The following is a 16677-nucleotide window of genomic DNA, read 5'->3' as shown; positions in this document are numbered from 1 at the left end:
TCTCCCTCTCTCTCTCTCCATTTTCTTGATTGGATGAGTAAGGGAGAACTCTGGAATTGTCATCTGATTAATCATGTGCCGTCAAGGTTGTGTTTGATTGATTTAGTCAAGTGACGTCCCGAGAACTGATTGACTAAAAAGTGATCCAGCCATCGATGAGGTGCACCGGGCAGCCAGCAGCAGCAGCAGCACAGGGCGACCCACTGCGTCACATGATTAACAATTGTGGTCGCTGGCAACTCAGCGGGTGGTTCTTGTGATGCCTGTTTCTTTACGTGCACCGCTAAGCTTTAGATATGTTTATGTTCTCGTTTTCTTTCCCCTCAACAGCTGCATCCTGTCCGTTTTCTTATTTACTTTTATTTCTTTTTTCTTTTTAGGTTTTTTTAACGTTAAAAAGTAGTAAGTGACTCTCCTCTTCTCCTCCAGTTGAATTATCCTTTGGTGATGATTTAAATTCCTGGTCTCATTGGGGGGGGGACATGATACGTCATTGATTTGTCGTGGTGGGAGCGTAGTACCTTGTCCAACTCCAGTCTGCGAGGCGGACGGACTGAGTGAGGGATAGAGGCGCGCTGAGCGCTCGCTGTGGGGTCCACGCGGTGGGCATGTGTGGCTTGTAGTTTCACATGTGTTGTTGACAGGTCTTCATGATCGGCGGGTGCAGATGCGAAGTGGCAGAACGATTTATTCTTAAAAGCTGAAAATGATTACTAAAGTCTGCGATGCTATCACGGTCGTAATGATCAAAAAGTTTAAATGCAAGACGCATTATCTCATTATGGCGTGGGTTGGATTGTGTGTGTGTGTGTGTGTGTGTGTGTGTCTACGCGCGCTAGGCGGCCGCTGGAATGAGCGGAATCGGTGGTTCTTCCGTCTGTTTAGTGGTCGAGGCAGTGCAGGAGTGTGCCATGGTGGATGCTGCCCGCTGCGCTGCCCTGCCCGAGTCATTCCCTGGGCGGCAGTGAGCCTCGCGCAGGTCTGGCGAACGGCTGCCCCCGCGCCCTACCACGACGCCCCAGGGGTAACCCACCCAACGCCCCCGACCTAGAGTGTGCCAGTACGGTCAAACCTACGATCCGAACGCTCCACCGTGTCCACGGTGTGCGTCGTGGTGTGTGTCGTCCTATAAACTATTTTACTAGTGTACCAAAAAAAAAAAGGAAAAGAAATGTGCTGTTACAAGCGACGAGGGGTTGGGGTTTCCCCCGCAAGAAAGTGTGTATCGGAAACGCGATTGTGTGCGAAGGAACTGTGTGACACTCTTGTTATCGGTGGAGCGTCGGGAACTGGGCTCAGGCTGGCTGAGACGGGCTGAGCTGTGAGTGAGTGTGTTTGGTACCTTATCTAACGGCTTGTCGAGATTGTAGTGCTGCCTGGTGGCGGCCACATCGGGCTGTACTGGACTACGTAGACTCCGTGCCCTCGCGCGGCGCTGACTCACACCACAAGCAAGGCCACCGTCACCACTGGGAGACACTGATCGCTTGACTCCGGGAAACAAGAGGGGGATTTTTGTGTGGGCTGAGCCTTGGATGTGGGCTGCGAGACCTCGCCAGTCTCTCTGTGGCTGCCGTGTGGATATGTACCATCCGCTGCTGTGGGGAATACGCAATCTCATGTACCCGAAGGAGTGGATATGTTTTGTGTGTGTGTTAGTTTCTGTGACAGTGGCGTTCCCAAGGGGTATGTTGCCCCTTGCGTTTCAGTGACGATATTTTGTGGTGTGGATTGCTCCTGTCCCACGCCGCCGTAGTGGTAATGTGTTGTGTTGTACTATCAATGACCTGTGCATCATCACGAAATGTTGGGATGTGTTGGTGTGAGTGACTGTGTGTTTACTGTGGTGTGCATTGGGATATTTTTATTCTTGTGTACATGTGAGGTTTAGTCTTGGTGCATTTCATGAGTGCTCTGTAGTTATTTTGAGGGTGTCATGTTTGACTTCAGTTGTCACTCGGTGGAAGAAATACGAGGAGCTGACGAAAGTGTCACACGTGAGCTCCTGGTCCCTCCGTCAGGCACCGTCGGGAGGCGCCAGGAGCACCTACGTAGATCCACTGCTGGGACGGCGGTTGGTAACGTTATTTAAAGTTCCTATGGTCTCTCTCTCTCTCTCTCTCTCTCTCTCTCTCTCTCTCTCTCTCTCTCTCTCTCTCTCTCTCTCTCTCTCTCTCGTTTGTCCTCAGACTCGCGGGGTTCGTCGCGTATGTCAGTGTCCTCCCATAACAATACAGTGGCCCGGGGGTCATCCTGTTGTAACTGGTGTGGTTATAGATGATGACAGTGGAGACGTCATCCTCTCTAGTTTAGTCATGGCGTCGCTTTTTTATCCTTTTATTTGTTATTGCCCGCGTCATTTACGTCGCTGTGTACGTTTCTTGTCATCCAGTCTCGTAAAATTAAGAGAAAAATAGTCGTATTTCACTGGTTCCTAGTCTCTCTCTCTCTCTCTCTCTCTCTCTCTCTCTCTCTCTCTCTCTCTCTCTCTCTCTCTCTCTCTCTCTCTCTCTCTCTCTCTCTCTCTCACTCACTGTGTAGGGAAGGGGGTGTTGGCAGTTGGGGGGCAGGACGTTTAAGGTCGGTATTACCCTGACCGACATCCTAAAGTGCCATTTATCGCAACGGGACACGTCCGTCGTCCTTAAAGGCCACATTGATAGCGAGCGGCTACCGTAAACAGACAGTGTGTACTTGAAGGTGTGTGTGTGTGTGTTCGTATTTTTTTTTTTCTTTTCGGTTGGGGTGAGCTCATTTGGTTCATGCTACCACCTTTTCTTTTTCAATGAAATTTATGCGAATTGTTTTTTCTTTCTTGTCAAACCATCACAGCGAAGGCTTCTGGAGGATGCCACAGCATTTGAAGATGTTAATATGGCAACGCCATCTGTTGAAGAGAAGGGACATTGCAACCTTTGTAATGTATGACTTGACTGTTTAGGCTGGTGTGTGTGTGTGTGTGTGTGTTTGTGTGTTTGTTTGTTTGTTTGTTTTTTGTTCGTTTTCCCTCTAGCTTAACCCTTTAAGGATGAACGGGACAGCCCTTGAGTTCGACGATATGCTGCTTCTGGCCACGATTGCCTTGTTGCCCTTGACCCGGTCCGTGAGGGTCAGGTCATAACCTTTGAGACATTCGTAGCCTAGGGTCGTATACCGTCGTACTCAAAGACACAGTCAGGACTCGGTGGTCGTACGTCCGATCCTGGAAGAGCACAGTACTCCACCCACCATGCTCGGAGGGGGCGTAACGTCGTGTATAAGGGGTCGTCGCACCGCTGTGCTGGGAAGGGTGCGTAGTACCGCCTCGCTCGAGGTGTTCGCAACGGCGCGTCGTGCCGAATAAGGTGGCACCGTCGTGGTTGGAAGGGGGGTTTTAAGCCTCAATGCTCCCCGGGGGGCTTTGTCAGGAGGGCTATCGCCCGAGTACCTCGAGTTCTTTGGAAGTCTCAGGTTTGTAAAGATGCGTCACGAAGGGAGATAATCCTTGGCGACCAGTGGAAGAGGCATGTCCGGCTCTCTCTCTCTCTCTCTCTCTCTCTCTCTCTCTCTCTCTCTCTCTCTCTCTCTCTCTCTCTCTCTCTCTCTCTCTCATATTTTTTTGTGTATGAGTGCGTCTTTTTGTCATTATTTTGTGTGTATGTAAGTGATGTATGTATTTGGGAAGTGGAGGGAACGAGGAGAATGGTGAGACCAAATTGGAAATGGAATGATGGAGTGAAAAAGATTCAGAGCGATCGATGCCTGAACATGCAGGAGGATGAAATGCCCGCACGGGATAGAGTGAACTGGAACGGTATGGTATACAGGGGCTGACGTGCTGCCAGTGGACGGGAGCGTCTGGGTTAAACCATGGAGAGGTCTGTGGGGGCTGTATGTGAACAGGGAGCTGTGGTTTCGGTGCGTTACGCATGACAGCTACAGAATGGACGTGAACGGATGCGTCCTTTCTTCGTCTGTTTTTGGCGCTACCTCGTTAGCGCTGGAACCGGCGGTCAGGCATGAACATCATGACTCGCGCGCACACACACACGCCACTCTTGGTTTTGTTCAGAGACGAATTCACTCTAAAAACAGATTAAGTGGTCATATTTAGGTCCCCCTAAAAAACGGTTTGGGGGGAGGGGGCGTTCGTGCCAGTCGAGGCTACATCAGAACTGTAAGTAATTAACGTAATATAATTAATTAAGGTAATTGTGAACGCGTTTATCTTTTACCTGGTGTGAATAATAAAAAATTTTTACCCACCTTTCATCAGTACAAAAAAAAAGAGAGTAATGCACGCGCTCAGGAAAATATTCCGTAACGATCTACGTCGTAGCCAATTACCATGGTGATAGAGAATGGGAGTCTGAAAGACTTATTAGCGCCGTTTTCTTTCATGTATATTTCACCCCCTCCCCCTGTTGTTCCTTCACGAGAGAGGACGAGATGCGTGAGAAACCCGATTAACAGATGACCAAATGGTGTACGGCGAGGTTATCTGGTGGAGGACAGTACGTGGGAGTACATGGGGAAAACCACAGGGTGTGATGGTCTGTAACGAGGGTACCCTCCAACAGGACAAAAAGCCCTCTTAACCTGACCTTCTGATCAGTGCAGACGGTGATTGGATAGTCGAGCAGAAGACATCTCCCCACACACACGCGCACACACACACACACACACACCCGCCACTCCCCTACGTTCCTCTGTTTACATGGCACCGTGCCAACCCCGGGGACCTGCGAGGGAGAGGGTTCTTGTTCCTCTGTCTGGCCTCGGTGACACACCCGACGTAAGTTTACGACTGCCACATGCTGGGCTGAGACGCGGTTCCTCCCCCCTCTCTCCATCTCCCCGCCGAGGGTATGTGTGTGTGTGTGTGTGTGTGTCTGTGGACGGAGGGACCAGTTACCACCAGGGCTGGTAACGGAGGACCTCTTAAACACCGGGACCTAATGACCTGGGGATTCGTCAGCGGACGAGCCTTGGGAGATACGTGACCTGACGTCGAAGTGCGCCCGGTGGTGTGGTGGTGCTGGCGTTGGTGTCTCATTGTGGGCGAGTTTGGGATCCCTTTCTGGTCTGGTGGGACTTGATGGAGACTCGGGAGAGAACACAGTGGGAATGGATTCCCGTTACTGTAATGTAGCGGAGACCCAGCAGCGCGGAACTGACCACGAACGAACGCACCCCCCTCCCCATAACAGGCGTGATTGTCCCCCTCCCTCTGGCCTTCAACGTGACGAATTGTAACGTCGACGCGGTGTACTTCCTTTGTGTGCCGTAGCCCGGTCATTGGTGGGCTTGGGGGGTAGTCTTGTGTCTGGCGGGGTGGTGGAATGACGACCCTGATGGGGACCCGAGAAATGCGGGAGGGTATGGAGTGGCGTGGGCAGGAAGGAAGCAGGGAAGGGGTGCGGGGTATTCTCTTGTAAATGGTGAAATAATGGAGATCCATAGACTTCTTTTTTTTACTGGTAAAATGTTCTTGGCATTAACGTTTCATGAGGAGGATTTATGAGAGTTTATTGTGCTTAAACCCCTTCAGGTAACTGTCTGTACATGATGCAATGCTATGCAAAAAGCATCCGTTGGTGTCATACCTGAGCTGTGTGGCAGGGGTAGAAAATAATGCTTGCACGGAGGCTGATTAGCGGAAATGCGGTTTTCCGTCGCATTCTGATGTGAAAGTGACCAGAGCGAGCCTTGGTTCGCGTGGGGGCAAGATAGTGCAGGATGACTTGAGTGTGGTCGTAAGTCGGTAAATCTCTCTCTCTCTCTCTCTCTCTCTCTCTCTCTCTCTCTCTCTCTCTCTCTCTCTCTCTCTCTCTCTCTCATAGAACCATGCGTTTGTTCTGTTGAACGGGTGATTAGGGAGAGACGGGTGACTGAGGAGAGAGAGAGAGAGAGAGAGAGAGAGAGAGAGAGAGAGAGAGAGAGAGAGAGAGAGAGAGAGAGAGAGACGCTGGCTGGAGCTGGGCTACGGCTATTCCCGTCTCGCATACCTACCACCACCTCTTTTCCCCATCAAAATTCCGGACATGTAGTTCGATCCTTTTTTGAAACCCAATGGACGTTAATGATTCCTGTGTGAGGTTCTTTTTTTTTTTTTTTTCTTTAAGACGATTGTAACGGTCGTGACCAGTTGGACTGACGCCCCTATAGCTTGCACGGACACTGTCGCCTTCAGTAGGGTCTCCTGACAAGGACGGACTCCCGTAATTACCCCAGTGACCAGGCAGCCGCCATCGGCTGAACACCCAGGTTTTTAAATGCTTGGATGTGTGTGGACGAAGGTCCGTTGTTTTGTGACATTGTCATCATGGCTCCACGTTCACGGTCGGCATTATTGTGCACCGGCAGGAAGTGGAGGGAAGTGGGGAACCTTAAAGTACTTGTACACAGCATGATCACGACGATACGACCCTTGAGAACGATAGTACAACCCTTGATGCCCTGGGCCTTGGCTCTTAAGGGTGAGAGGTTTAAGGGTCATTCCCCTTCATGCCCCAAGGGCCGAACAGACTTGCCTAAAGGGCTACGATTTTTATATTCTAATATTCATTTTTCTGCCACTATTTGAAAGTTGGTTCGCGAGATGGAGTGGTTGGGGCAATTCAGTTCTCTTTAGTGGGCCGAGTTCTTCATTAGGAATTCGCCATAAATATCTTGAGAATCCTTTTCACCTACTCGAGTGTCGAGGACCAGAGAATGGCATCTCTGCTGGATCATCTCCCACTATACCTGACTTGTGGTGATGATAAATGAATATCGCGAGTGGGACTCCAGAAGTCCTCCCATTTCACGCGGGAGAGGAATATTAACACCGCTCTGCTGCATGGAGGAGCCCACCGTTGCTGCCCTCATACTTAACTCTTGCATTTACTCCTCTAGTGTCTCTCGGCTCGAGTGAATCGAGGGTAGTGGTTCTCACTGGTCAGGGAGCTGAAGGTTTGCTGGCTAAGGCGTGGCTGATTCATCAGAGGGCGTTGGGGGAGGGATATCGGTCGACGCTCAGCCAGGCGTGGCAGCGCCACCACCCCCGTGCCTTTCCTTCTTACAAGCTGCAGCTGCCAGGGGGGGGTCCTGTTGGTGGCTTTAGGAAGTGGGTTCCTTGGGAGGAACCTTGTCCCCTTTTCGCCGAGTCTAGGATGCCAAGTTTTGGCTTTCAGATAATGGTGATAGATACGTGGTATATACATATATATATATATATATATATATATATATATATATATATATATATATATATATATATATAAAAGTTGAGAGGAGTGCATATTCTTGTCTCCAACGCTGTCTGACGGATACACGTGTTCATGTTCACTGGTCCTTTAGTCAGTCTTTACAGTGTTCGTTGCTCTTGGTTTGTGACTCATCTCCTGAAATTTCCTGACTGGGATCAGTGGGTTAGGGTGGTGGTGGAGGAGGAGGAGGGCGTTAATGTGTGTATATAATTATCACCAGAGTTCCTCGCCGTGGTAGTGGCTCCACGTGCCTGCGGCCGGCCGACCGACCGCCCGCCTGGCCTGCCTGCCTGCCTGCCTGCTTGCCTCCTCGCCTGTCTGCTTGCTTGCCTGCTCTATCTCGCAGCCCGCCAGCTCCTTCATCCATTGCACAGCTCAGCTGCCAGACACCATCCCTGCACATCCTAGTCACCACACAACAACACACCGGCCTCACCAGCGCAGCAGGTCCCAGACCCCCAAGCATCCTTTTACACCCTGCTTTAGACACACCCCTAAACCTCTCCAGCTGGAGCACTGTAATATGCAGAAAACCCAACCAACCTCCACCTTCGCCGGACGCCAGGCTAAACCTCGCCAATCCCTGTATACCCCCAAACTTCAGCACCGAACCCACCTCACTCTCTCCCTCCCACCACTGCACATCCGATACTTCCCACTAATGAGAACACCACCTCCCCTCCCCTTCCCAACCCCTAGCCTCCAGTACTTAGCCAAACAGACCTACATCACCACTTGGCTTCATATCTCCCGCCGCAGCACCCGACCCGCAGCCCATCCGCAACCCATCCCTATTCCCCCCCCAATTCTCGGACATTCCTGAATCACAGCCACTGTAATAGGCCTATTTTCTAACCCCCCTCCACCTTCCTCTGCCCACCATTATCATCCCAAACCTCGCCGCCACCACCCCCCCATATACGCCGACCCCTCCACCCCACCAATCCATCCAACCCTCCCCAATCCCCTATATCCACCATCATTACACACTCCAGACCACCACACTCCCGTTACGTCATGTTGTGGGTCCATACTGCAGCCTCCATCACTCGTAGTTGATCCCTGACTCCACCATAGCCACTACACACCCCAGCCTGTGCTGCCACTACTTAACTAGTTTACTACCACCATTATATAACCCCAGCCTCCATCGCCACTACATACCCCAGCCTTCATCACCACTACATACCCCTTAACCTCCATCACCACTACATACCCCCAGCCTCCATCACCACTACATACCCCAGCCTCCGTCACTACTACATAACCCCAGCCTCCATCACCACTACATACCCCTTAGCCTCCATCACCACTACATACCCCCCAGCCTCCATCACTACTCCATACCCCCAGCTTCCATCACTGTCGTGGTCTGTGTTGTGGTTGACCAGGTGGGGGGGGGGGGATGAGGAGGGGAGGGATAGCTAGCGTGAGCAAGGTGACACGACCTTTGGCATGACCTGTTGGCATATGCCAACCTCGTTACAACCATCCGTCTCCCGACACCAGAGGCGCTTGCATACTCGTGTTGAGGGATCGAAAATCGAGTGTGAAGATACACGGCCGATGATGGCACGGAGGTGGTGGTGGTGGTGTGTGTGTGTGTGTGGGAATTGATCCTTCTCCTCTGATAGACGGAGAACAAGGCTAGCCAGGGCCAGCCAAGAGCCGTGTGGTTGAAACTGAAGACGTGGGCAGGAGGCGTTGATAACTATACACTGTTGCTGTCCTCTCTCGCTTACCCTGCCGAGCAGAGGTTACCATACTGTAATGTGCTTATCCTAGTAGTGTAATGTGCTTATTCTGGCGTCCTGTGCTTATTCTGGTGTCCTGTGCTTATCCTAGCACACCGTGGTTGCCTCAGTGTACTGTGCTTACCCTGGTGTATTATGCTTACCATGGTGTATTATGCTTACCCTGGTGTATTATGCTTACCCTGGTATATTAAGCTTACCCTGGTGTATTAAGCTTAACCTGGTGTATTATGCTTACCCTTGTGTATTATGCTTACCCTGGTGTATTATGCTTACCCTGGTGTATTATGCTTACCCTGGTGTATTAAGCTTAACCTGGTGTATTATGCTTACCCTGGTGTATTATGCTTACCATGGTGTATTATGCTTACCATGGTGTATTATGCTTACCCTGGTGCATTATGCTTAACCTGGTGTATTATGCTTAACCAGGTGTATTATGCTTCCCCTGGTGTATTATGCTTACCCTGATGTATTATGCTTAACTAGGTGTATTATGCTTCCCTGGTGTATTATGCTTAACCTGGTGTATTATGCTTACCCTGGTGCATTATGATTCCCTTGGTGTATTATGCTTACCCTGATGTATTATGCTTAACCAGATGTATTATGCTTCCCCTGATGTATTATGCTTACCCTGATGTATTATGATTAACCTGGTGTATTATGCTTACCCTGGTGTATTATGCTTAACCTAGTGTATTATGCTTACCCTGGTGCATTGTTATGCTTACCTAGTGTAGTATTATGCTTACCCTGGTGTATTATGGTTAACCTGGTGTATTATGCTTACCCTGGTGCATTATGCTTACCCTAGTGTATTATACTTAACCTATTGTTTTTGGTAAATTCAGTATGCTTACCTCAGGTATTACGTTTATCGCAGCATATCGTGCTTACCGGAATATACCGTCCAAACCCCAGTGTGTTTTCCTTACAATGGTATATTGTCCATAGAATGCAGTCTGTAACCCAAATATACAGTCTTGCTCAAGTATATGGTCTTGACTCCGTTATATACTGTCCATACCCAAGTATACTGTCTTAAGTATATTCTCCCTACACTCATATATTCATCTTACCCAAGACTCTCCTTACCCCGGTACACTGTCCTTACCCCAGTACACTGTTCTTACCCCAGTACACCGTCCTTATCCGAGTACACGGCCCTTACCCCAGTATATTGTCCTTACCCTTGTTTACACTGCCCTTACCCTAATTTATCGTCCTTACCCCAATATATTTTCCATTTATTCCTCTCCCCTGAGTGAGAAGTGTTCGCCATCATGGCAGTGAATAAAAATCGCCTTAATTATATTTGTTAGTGTAATTTGCACGAAACTCTTGGGAGTCGGGTTAACTGAATTACCTTTTGCGATGGAGCTTCGTGTTAATTGGAGTTAGAAGAGCAGAACGGTGGCCGGGAAATTGTTAAATGGAGAGTGTTACAAAAGTTGCGGAATCAAATTTTGTAACGGAGGCTCCTGGTTTAAGAAGAGAAGGACAAATTTTACCTACACATATCCCAGATAAGATTGAAATTATCTTCATAATTGTGTAAGAGTCGTTGTATAGGTTGACCGTGTTGTGTGTGTGTGTGTGTGGTAGCAGGCATGGTCGGTTTTGTAGATGATGTCTGGAAGAAGAAAACAACAATGCGATCTTGACACTTTTATTCGAATTCGTAAATCGTGAGTATCGAAGCGTCAATTAAAGCCCCTGAGCAGGTCGCTTGGATCTCGTGAGTATCGAAGCGTCAATTAAAGCCCCGAGCAGGTCGCTTCGATCGACAGGGGCAACGGGGCGAAACACTCGCAACGTAGCCTGGATAACTTTGACGTAATGCAGTCGAATAATTCGACATGAGGTGAATAATTTGCGATATAATGCAGTCGGAGTAATGTCCTTAATGTAATTCTGTCATGATTTATCATAATGTAGTCCGAATGGTTTAGGGTAATGTAATCTGAATTGGTTTATGGTAATGTTAAGCGATATGGCTTGATGTAATCTGTATAATTTGCGCTAACGTTGGGGTCTTGCAGAGGCGGTACAGCACCTGGTGGTAAAAGGGTCAAGCCTCACACTGGTATTGCCAGGTACCTGGAAGTACTCGTGGCTCCGGTATACCAAGTACCTGGATGTCCCATCCTCGTCGTCCCTAACCACCTCCAAGCTCTGATGTGGGTGTCGTGTTGGGCTGTGATGTGGGTGTCGTGTTGGGCTGTGATGTAGGTGTCGTGTTGGTCTGTGATGTGGGTGTCGTGTTGGGCTTTGATGTGGGTGTCGTGTTGGGCTGTGATGTGGGTGTCGTGTTGGGCTGTGATGTGGGTGTCGTGTTGGACTGTGATGTGGGTGTCGTGTACGGTTCCCCTACAGTATTTTTTGATGAAACTGGATCGAAGGGTCAGCCAAACATACCAAGTTTTCCCTTCGTAATCAGGAGAGTCAGGAAGCCATGAATGTGATGGAAACGGGTTATCAGACGCGGATAACGAGCTAATTACATAGAGAAACGAGCCAGTTATGTCATTAGCGTGATACTAATTGGTCTGTTCACAGTAGCCAGTGGATAGTTATTATGCAGCGAGAGGGGCTCGAGTGCCGTGTGTGTGTCTGCGTGTTTGATGGGCATGCGAAGTAGGGTGTCGTTCAGGGGTGCTTGGTAGGTGGTGTATGGGGTCACGCTTTATGGAGGTAACCTGCACAGGGCGGAGGGTCTTTCGCAGGGGACTTTCTCCTGCCATAGCTGTGCCTTCTGGCAAGACTGTAATGTCGTTTATGGTGTGGTATATCCACGTAACTCTGATGTTGGATATCGCCTAGATGTGTTCATTCGAAGACATACCGTCTCATGACCGCGTTTGTGAAGGTAGGCGCGTGTTTTCGCGTGCCTCCTCCTTAGGAACTCATGAAATAGCAAAAAGGAATAATTTTCTCTTGGTTATGATATTTGAGTTATGAGACCGATAGAAATATGATAAATAACACCTTAATCACGACATTACGACCCTTGGGTATGATGGGCTGGCCTTTGACCCAACCCATCCCTTTGAAAGTCAGGTCAGATGCTTGACCATCTTGCCCCTGGGGCCGCACCGGCGCGCGTTCCCAGGGGGGCTTAAGTCATCCATCAGCTGGAGCACGCACGCCACCCCTGTCCAGCCTGGAGACGAGTCCCTGGTGGTGGTTGTCCCCAGGCAGCGGGGCGTCAGTCAGGTTCCTCCTCCCAGACGGGCTCGTAGAACTCTTACCCAAGCTCTCGACGCCGCCCAACAGTAGCCAGTCAATCAGTCAGTCGGGTCCGCTTGTCGCGGGAGGGCGTGTTACGCAAGACCTGTACCCTGAATGTCCGGGATAAAGGAGGTAATGAGGAAGCGACGACGGGAGGGATTGAAAAGAGGAGGATGGGTTAAAAGGTGAGGTGGGGTTGGAGAACGAGAAAGGAGAGGTGGAGCTCATCAGCATGGGAAGAGGGTTGTCGAGGGAGGGAGTAATGCCTCTGGAGTGGCGGGAGCAGCGGGTGAGGATGAGGGAAGAAGGCTACCACAGACTTGGGGGTGGGGTGTGCGTCAGTCGTCATCTTGGAGGATGTACGACCGGGGCTTAATGAGCTCTAGGGGAGCGGCCGGAGAGAGAGAGAGAGAGAGAGAGAGAGAGAGAGAGAGAGAGAGAGAGAGAGAGAGAGAGAGAGAGAGAGGCAAGGGAAGGTTGTTCAGCGAGAGAAGATTGCGATCAAGAGGCGAGGCATATAAGAGCTGTCCATCAATTGCGAGAGATTTGATGACACAGAGGCCAGAACATGAGGCTGATTATTAGCGGCTGGGAAGGCTGAGGGGTAGGAAGGGAGGCTTTGCAGAGAGAGAGAGAGAGGGGGAGGGAGTCATAGGGCGGCGCCCTTAAGTAGGGAAGGGCCACAGGGGAAAGTACGGCCTATGGGAACCATTGAATGTAGTTAATGAAGAATGAAAGTAGCTTTATATATTTGATTAAGGTTATTCACGGCATTTTATACATATTTATGGTTTCTAGACACCATTTCTGCTTAAGGGGACAAGGAGGAGAAGGCGACAACGATGGAAGCCAAGGGTCGTGATGGGGATGTTCATGTCTGAGGGGATGCTGGCGAATAGGAAGTTCCCAAATGTATATGATTACCGGCGGTCGGGGGGAAGGCAAAGGGGGAGAGAGAGAGAGAGGGGAGCCTTGTGAGGGGAAATTATCTAGGAGGTCGACGATGGAGGGAGAGTAGAGGAGGGGGACTAGCTAGTAAGATAATGGTGGTTGATGGAGCCGAGGGAGACATCGTGGCTGTTAACACTGCCTAAATTATGAAGGATAGCGATGGGTCTCCGGCCCACTGTATTTATAAGAAGATGTCTGCCTATACTTGATAGCAAGAAGAGCTCTTCGCGACTCTTGCTCAGATGCATAAAATGTAAGACGTGCGTCGCAAAAAAAAAAAAAACCGACTCTTTTGCAACGTCCTTGTCAAACCACATTTAGAATATGCCGTTCTCTCGCCTGGTCACCAAGGCTTCATCAGAGACGAAAGAAACGTAGTCCCGATATGTGTGGTGCTGCTGTGGTGTGCGATGCTCGGGGTAACGCTGTTGGTGTTAGTAATCCAATTGTGTATCGGATATAAGACGTAGAGACCGTCTGTCGTTAGGGAGAGGGAGGGAAATGCCTTCGAGAAGGGGTCGCTGCCAGCGTATACATATTACGAGTTCAGCAATCATAGAAGCAAGTCTGAAGAAGCAGAAAGAAAATAGATTGATGATACACAGTAACATGGAACATCCCATAAGATATGGTAAATGAGTTGACACACTTACAGAAAGTTTACCCTCTCGAGATTTGGGAAGATGGCTGTGTGTATTGGAGGAAAACTACAACTATTATATCACTACGAATCTGGAAAATGTGGATGTGATTAGTCTTCTGGAATATGGAGATGTTTGGGGGACCAGAGGATGGAGATGTGTAGGGGTGTGAAAGGTATGGATTTGAAGGATACAAACCATGTTAATCCTTGGTCGGTTAGCCCCATGAGCACGACCCTTTGATATGATGGCGTGACCTTTGACATGACCTTGTGACTTTGCTATACCCATGGGTCGTACCATCGTACATGAGAGATTCATGAGATGAAAGATGGAGTGTGAAGGATGCTGGTATTTCATGGCTATGTGATGAAAGTGTAGACCCCAAGATTACGAATATAGCTCTCGTGCACACACACACACACAGTTCCGTGAAGACAAGCGACAGATGTCAACTCTAAGCTTGGTGAGAGGTCAGAAGGTATGGAACGAGAGGAAGCCTATGATGATGGTGAGAATGTGAACCAGACCAAACAGGATGTGGTGGTTAGGGTAGGCCTACTGGCCGCGACCTCCATGGCCTGTCTGAGACGAGGGGGCGACGTAACCGCTCGGTCCGAGACTGAGACGTGGTGGTAGAAGACCTCAGAAACCAATGTTAGGTATCTAAGGTAAGGGAAGGTCCCAGACCCAGCTGTGGTTGTAGAAGACCTTAAAGACACCATCGTAAGGTATACGTAAGGTAAGGTGAGGTTCCAGGCCCAGGTTTGGGGGGGATAGAAGACCTCCAAAACTCTCGTAAGGTATAAGGTCAGGTAAGGTTAGGCTCCAGACAGAGCTGTGAGAGTAGAAGACCTTCGAAACCATCGTAAGGGTATACTTGAAGTGTGATGAGAGGCATCGTGAGAGTCTGATGAGACCATGAGGAAGATTACGGGTATTTTATGGTGGGATGAAGGTGAAAGTGAGAGGGTGTCTTATTGTTGTCATGTTGAGAGTCAGGTAATTGACTCCTTGGCTGGAAATCGCATGATAACGGAGCGCGATCGGCGGACGAACGGTCGAGTCCCGCCGCCACTCCTGTTATATAGCAGCTGCGTTATTTGCGAAGGTAATTCGCCACCGATAGATTTTCTCCGTGTTTGACATTGCAGATTTCCTGTCCCCTCCTCCCCCCTTTATGTGACGTCAGCCGCGCACGCAATAACTGCCTGCGCAGTGCCGAAAGTATGTTCCGAAATAGTTATTATCCCCTCGCTGTGATCATTCGACTCGAAGTTGAACTATGGCTTGGCTTACTTATCATAGGTATGCCTGGCGATGATGCTTTCGGGAGCTAACCCCAACAGCTGGGTCTGTGACCCTTACCTTACCTTACGTATACCTTGGGATCGTTCTGAGTTATTCGTCTCCACGGGTTGAAGCATGGGACCTTGCTTTGTGTATACCTTACGATGATTTCGTAATTATTCTGCTCCCACAGCTCTGTCTGGGACCTTACCTTGCGAAGGTCTTCTGCCGCCCATAGTTCGTTCTGAGACCTTAACGTATCCCTTACGAGGGTTTCGGAGGTCTTCTAGCCCCACTGCTCGATCCAGGACCTTATTTACCATCCAGATTTCTAAAGTCTTCTTTCTATCCTCACTACTCTGTCTGTCACCAGACCGTTGTGTTGCTCCTCTACTCAGTGCCAGGAGCAGTTTCAGTTGTTCGTATTGAGTCATATTGAGTGGAGCTTGTAGTACCTACACAGTGCGATGAATGTTGCCCTGAGTTACTCATGGCACAGGTAGACAAGTTCCGAGTGTGTCTCACATCTTTACGATGAATAAGTTTCCCAGTGGAGTCCTCAGAGCGTAAGTAGATATTTTGACACAGTAGAATCTGTTGCGAGTCGGAACGACTTGTTAGTGTTGGTGGGAACTAGTGGTTATCGGGTGGGAGTGAGGGGCTGACGATGGGAGGTTAGAGTATTGCGTGACGGCTCCCTCCTGCAGCTGTTGTGTTACGGTGTTCTCCATCACGTGGAGAGGAGAGGGCATCTGGGAGCCAGTCAGCTTCGCCCATGTTACGTTGTCTTGTGACGAGAATCAGAAAGAACAGAAATGATGATAAAAGGTTAGTAAGCCCACTGGGAGATTGGGTTATTAAGCGTGATTAAGTTATATGTACCTAACTGTTGAGAGCTGGGCATTACGGGGGATTTAATGGGCTAATTGCTTGTAACGACTGGAGTGCACTCGGGTCATCGCCAGCAGCAGCAGCAGCAGCAGTAGTTTAGCGACCTCACGAGAGCGACGTCGCAACTCTGGAAGAACAACGATGGGTAGCCATGCGATCCTCTTCTTGTTGCGACAGTAACGTGCGAGACGTGACGCCGGACTTGTGATGTGGTTGCAGCGTTCGGTAACACGTTGTGACAGACACTTCCTGGGTTCCTGAATCCTTGGCTGTATCATGTGCAACGTACTCCTGTATCCTAAAGTCACCAGCCTTCTTCTCCCCGGCCTTGCGCTGCGTCCCTTTCCTTCTTCACCTTAACCTCCAGAGCCATCTTTTCCCTCTCTTCACACTCCGTTTGCCCTCTCCTCCTCCTTCCCTGCTTACCCATCGTAAATCTCCGCTGCTTCCTTACCTTCCCCCTCGCCCTAGCTCTCTTCTCACCTCTGCACGCCATATACTTGCCTACCTGGATCCACCTCCACACGCCCTTGCACTCCTTACTCTCTTCCTCTCACCCTTCCGTGCCTCCCCGACAGGATAATTGATGGCGCTGTTGCGCTTACTCACCCCACCACCACCCCTGGACCTCCAGGGCACTGGCATCGGCACCGACAACAACACCCGCTTGATAAATGCCTTCCATCA

At 49.8% G+C, this 16677-nt stretch overlaps 1 protein-coding gene across 5 annotated transcripts in view; it reads left to right on the top strand.

The window, feature by feature from the left end:
- Positions 1-884: 884 nt before the first annotated feature.
- PDZ-GEF (PDZ domain-containing guanine nucleotide exchange factor) overlaps positions 885-16677 on the top strand; it is a 467784-nt gene continuing 451991 nt past the window's right edge. For 2 of the 5 annotated variants that reach the window (XM_071687283.1, XM_071687280.1), the window contains exon 1: positions 887-1024. The gene's annotated coding sequence lies outside the window, so the exon portion shown is untranslated. Of the gene's footprint in view, positions 1025-16677 lie in introns of all 5 variants that reach the window. The other 3 variants (XM_071687282.1, XM_071687281.1, XM_071687284.1) reach the window with 2 other exon arrangements.

Source organism: Panulirus ornatus, chromosome 43, assembly GCF_036320965.1.
Source record: "Panulirus ornatus isolate Po-2019 chromosome 43, ASM3632096v1, whole genome shotgun sequence".
Classification (NCBI taxonomy): domain Eukaryota; kingdom Metazoa; phylum Arthropoda; class Malacostraca; order Decapoda; family Palinuridae; genus Panulirus; species Panulirus ornatus.
Note: the sequence above shows the minus strand (reverse complement) of the source record. Positions and strands in the feature narration are given on the sequence as shown.